We start from the raw sequence: 5700 nt of genomic DNA, 5'->3' as shown, positions 1-5700 counted from the left end.
CGCTATTTATTTTCACGAGGGGGGGGGGGGGGTGATCTGTGGTCGTGTTTTGTGTGCAAAAAAAGACAAACTTTGATTTAGTCACATAAACCGTCAATCATTTCGTACATGCGCTTAATATTATTACTCATAACATCCGCCAGCTGGATATAAGGTACCGACACACAAAACTATGTTTAACCTCAAACGTTTATAGATAGAATGAAGTTGACGTCACTCTGGTCTTTGTTATTGTTTTTATTTGCCATCCCCGTTTATGAGTAATTCTCACTTAACCAAACGTTCAAGTTTAAACAGTGTTATGTGTTGGTCCGTTATATTTGTGAGCTTCTTAGCCAAGCGCAAAATATCTATAGATAGTTCGAAGATGACGTCACTCAGGTCTTTGTTATTGTTTTTTGCCATCCGCGTTTATGAGTAATGCTCACTGAACTGTATTAACCTGACTAAAAACGTTCATGGATACACACAGTTTTGTGAGTTGGTCCGGTATACTTCCGGATGGCAAAGTTATGAGCTTCTTAGCCAAGGGCATACTATCTATAGGGTTTTAATAGCAGAAGATGCTTATCAATGTCAAGCCGTGTCAGGTCGGTGAACATGCTCTCGCTCATGATGTTTATGATATGTAATACAATTGGTACTTGACACGGGTTTTCGCAGCTTTCTAGTCTATCTTCAGTTGGGTGATTTCTTCTCACTAAATTCTATCAGTCTCCTGATAGAGCGAAATTGACTTACGTCAGCTCTTTGTTAATGTTTTTAGCTAACCAATAGGATCAATAGTCGTACCGTCACTTCCTTCCTAATGACGTATGGTAACTTAGTAACACTGGCTCTAAACTATCGGAACAATGGCGGACGCCGTATGAAATATTTCTCCGGCGAGCTTAAAAGCGTATCCAGAGGAAAAAAAACCCCATCAATTTGATCATGTTTTGACTTTTACACATTCTGATCACAAGGCATATGAAAAGGGAATGAAAAGTTCTCGCTAGCATGAAGAATAAAAAGTAAAGATTTTCTTTGTTTAGAACCGAGATGGCCGCCGTTGCCGGGCGCGTGACATCAGACTACTGAATCCAATTGGCATGATCTATACTACCTTTCCATGTACTCTAGGTCATTGGTCACATTGGAATATGTGTTCAAAGTGACCTACATAGTGAAAAGTGTTCACAGTTTTTGAAATATCTAACATCACGATTGGTCATTTTGTTCAGCTTGACACATGGGTATGTTTACAACTTTCATAAACAAAGCAGCGTGTTTACATTTACTTAGAAATATCCAATCGTTGGACAGCAACAACTCCTGTGATCGATGACTTGGTTGGACGAAAACATGAATATAGATCGCTCCCATTTTATGAGTAGTTCTCACTAAACTTACACATATATGTTTTTTGTTGGTACGTTTTATCCAGCTGGCGGAATGTTGTGAGTATATTACTAAGCGCATAGCATCTAGAAACTTTTTGTGTATTTTGTACGATTGATATATCGGGCAGAAATGGTGTATTTTATTTAAACACATACCATCGATTCTCAGATGCAGTGTTTACCGACTTGACATGAAATACCCACATACGGAAGGAACCCCTAAGTTTCATGTCTCCGTATTTTCATTTTAGTTTCGGGTTTTAACACTTTTATGAATATAGATAAAACGAAGCTGACGTCATTCAAGCCTTTGTGATTGTTTTTTTCCATCCGCGTTTATGAGTAATTCTCACTAAACCGTATTAACCTGACTATCAACGATCATGGTTACAGACAGTACTGTGTGTTGGTCCGTTATACTTCCGGATGGCAATGCTATGAGCTTCTTAGCCAAGCGCATACTATCTATAGCTCATGTCAATTCACGCTTTGCGTTTTGCTAAAATACTTATAACATCCGCCAGCCGGATATAGATAGAATGCGGTTGGCCAAGGAGTTCACAACATTGCCATCCGGAAATATAATGGACCAACACACAAACTCTGTGTAACCATGAACTTTTATAGTCTGGTTAATACAGTTTAGTGAGAACAACTCACAAACGCGGATGGCAAAAACAATAACCATGGCCTGAGTGACGTCATCTGCATACTATCTATAGATATTGTGCTTGGCTAAAAAGCTCACAACACTGCCATCTGGAAGTATATCGGAGCAACACACAAAACTATGTGTAACCTTTACACAAAGCTATGCACAACCTTGAGCGCTTATTGATGCTGTGGGCTTAGCCAATACACTTCAACAGTCGTGACGTCACTTCCCTCGTATTGGCGCATGGTAACCTAGTAACTGGCTCTAAACTATCGGAACAGTGGCGGACGCCCTTATGAAATATTTCTATGACGAGCATAAAAGCGTATCCAAAGGAAAAAAAAATCATTATAAATCTGATCATGTTTTGACTTTTACAAATTTTGATCACAAGACATATGAAAAGTTCCTGCCTGCATAAAGAATAAAAAGTACGGATTTTCTTTGTTTAGAACCACGATGGCCGCCGTTGCTGGGCGTCATGACATCAGACTATTGAATCCAATTAGCTCACAACAATATGTCAGCCGAATATTACGTACCAACACACACACACACACACACATACACACACAAACAAAACAAAACAACTATTTGTAACTTTGAACGTTTACAGTCGGATTGATAGAATTTAGTGAGAACTACTCATAAAAATGGCTGGCTAAAAACAATAACAAAGACCCGAGTGAGGTTTATTTCGTTCCTTCTATACAACATTATTGAGAACTTCGGTGCATTTTTGGGAGGAATGAACAAAGCCCATATAGATAGTATGCAGATGACGTCACTCAGGCCTTTGTTATTGTTTTTGTCATCCGCGTTTGTGAGTAATGCTCACTCAACTGTATTAACCCGACTATAAACGTTCATGGATACACACAGTTATGAGTGTTGGTCCGTTATACTTCTGGATGGCAATGTTATGAGCTTCTTAGCCAAGCGCATACTATCTATAAATAGAATGCGCTTGGCCAAGGAGTTCACAACATTGCCATCCGGAAGTATAAAGGACCAACACACAAACACTGTGTAACGATGAACGTTTATAGTCCGGTTAATACAGTTCAGTGAGAACAACTCACAAACGCGGATGGCAAAAACAATAACAAAGGCCTGAGTGACGTCATCTGCATACTATCTATAAACGTTCATGGATACACATAGTTATGAGTGTTGGTCCGTTATACTTTTGGATGGCAATGTTATGAGCGTCTTAGCCAAGCGCATACTATCTATAGCTAAATGAAGACGCAAAACTTCTCCAGTAGCAATAGCGTTATAATAGTAGAAGATACGTTTCCAGACAGTGTACAAACTCTCGCTCATAATGTTGATATTGTAATACAATGGGAACAATCAGGTTTACGTTCAACCGAGTCATCAATCACATGATTTGTTGCTGTCCAACAATTGGATATTTCTTACCAAATGCAAACACGCTGCTTCGTTTATGAAAGGTGTAAACATACTCGTGTGTCAAGCTGACAAAATGACCAATCGTGATATTAGATATTTCAAAAGCGGTGAACACTTTACTCTGTGGGTCACTTTGAGCACATTTTGCAATGTGACCAATGACCTCGAACACATGGAAAGGTAATATAGATCATCCTCATTGAAATTTGCACAAGTTTTCGCAGCTTTCTATCTATAGATAGAATGAAGTTGACGACACTAAGATCTTTGTTATTGTTTTTTTTTGCCACCCATATTTATGAGTAACTCTCACTAAACGGTATTAACCAGACTATAAACGTTCAAGGTTAAACATAGGTTTGTGTGTTGGGTCGTTATACTTTGGGATGGCAATGTTGTGAGCTTCTTATATTCAGTTGGGTGATTTCTTCTCACTAAATTCTCTCAGACAGTCAATTTTTGTCTAGCTGGAATGAAGCTGACGTCACTCGGATCTTTGTTATTGTTTTTTTGCCATCCGTGTTTATGAGTATTTCTCACCAAACTGTATTAACCAGACTATAAACGTTCAAGGTTACACAAAGTTTTGTGTGTTTGCTGTTTACTTCAAGATGGCAATGTTGTGAGTTTCTTAGCCAAGCGCATACTATCTATATTTGTACGATTGATTTAGATGGCAGAAATGGTGTGTATTTGATTTAAACGAAAGGAGCCCCTAAGTTTTGTCTCCCATCTTTTCATTTTAGTCTCGGTTGTAACCTCAAACGTTTATGTACTCTGACTGATAGGATTTAGAAAGAAGTGTTCATAAAAACATTAACAAAGAGCTGAGAGACGCCCTTCCCTTCCGTAAAACTCAAATTGTTACAGAAACGCAGACGGACAAAGCAAGTCCATTTTTTTTTGTAGCTTGGGCGACCGAAGAGTTTCTGCAATGACAGGATTTATGAAGGACAACAGACAAAGCCGAAAAGACTCTGCTGACCCGATAACGTCTTCGCCAATAAACAGCTTCGAGCAGAAGATCAAGGGAAGTTTTTTAACGTTTTTACATTTAGGTTATATCAGCGCCAGTAAAAAGGAAGTAAATGGGATAGTAAAAAAGTTCTAGAATTACAATTAAAACATCCAAGAAAAAGTAAGACAAAGGGGAACTGAGAACAAATAGGGATCAGGTGTAGATTTCAAAGCATACCACCAATGTACTTAGTTTGAAATCACCTACAAGTCTCATCCAGACACAAGCACAAAATCCAACAAAGAGGAACACACTCAAATGCTTACATTATTCATTCAAAATAAAAATAATACATAACAGAGAGATGATTTACAAGGAAAAAAATATCATCTCCCAAAACAATAACTATGCATCTGACTGTTTCCCTCCCAGCCAGGACTCCGACCAGGGCCAGGAAAAAACCAAGTAATCTCATTCCAAGACAAAGGCAGAAAGCATGTTGGAAAACAGATATAAGGGTATAGAAGACAGTTTGTACCTCCCTGCCCGCTATGGCAGGTCAGGATCCCCACCCAGGATCAAGGGAAGGCAACGAGGAAAATGGAGAAGAATAAAAGAAGCTGAGGTACAGTGAAGTGATAAGACATGGAACAAGATAAAAGTTAGCTCAGGATAGAGAAGGATGGAAATTGTTTGTAGTCTATACCCTAACCCGGGGTGAAAAAGACAAGGATGATGATGAGAGACGTCAATTTCGTTCCTTCTATAGTTTTGTTTTGGTATGTTTTATCCGGCTGGTGGATGTTATGAGTATTTGTCAAAAAGCGCATCATCAATAGAGCATAAAAACTAAAAGCGCTCAACGCGTTTTACAACTAGTCCAAAGACAACTGAAACTCATAATAGAGAATGAGAGAACGAGACAATTCACCTGCAACTTCCTCTTCGTCGTGTAACGGACTGGATCAGGACGATTTGAGTTGAAGGATTTTATAAGGCGTGTTTGTAAGACAACCACAGGTCTCCACTAAGAGGAATACACCCAAATGTTTACAAATAATAATGTAGAACATGTAAACAAAACATAATACAGTGCATGACAGAGAGATGATTTACAAGGGGGGAAAAAATCATATCCACGAGACTAACCATACATTTGACTTTCTTTCTCAGCTAGGGTATCAGGCCAGGGCCAAGACATAACAAAGTAATCTCATTCCCAAGACAAAGACAGACAGCATGTTGGAAAACATATATAGGGGGGTAGAAGACGGTAAGTGCCTCCCTGC

This window comes from Berghia stephanieae, chromosome 9, assembly GCF_034508935.2.
Source record: "Berghia stephanieae isolate SIO BIC M18660-M18661 chromosome 9, UCSD_Bste_1.3, whole genome shotgun sequence".
Taxonomy (NCBI): domain Eukaryota; kingdom Metazoa; phylum Mollusca; class Gastropoda; order Nudibranchia; family Aeolidiidae; genus Berghia; species Berghia stephanieae.
The sequence above is the reverse complement of the archived record's forward strand: the minus strand, read 5'-3'. Positions refer to the sequence as shown.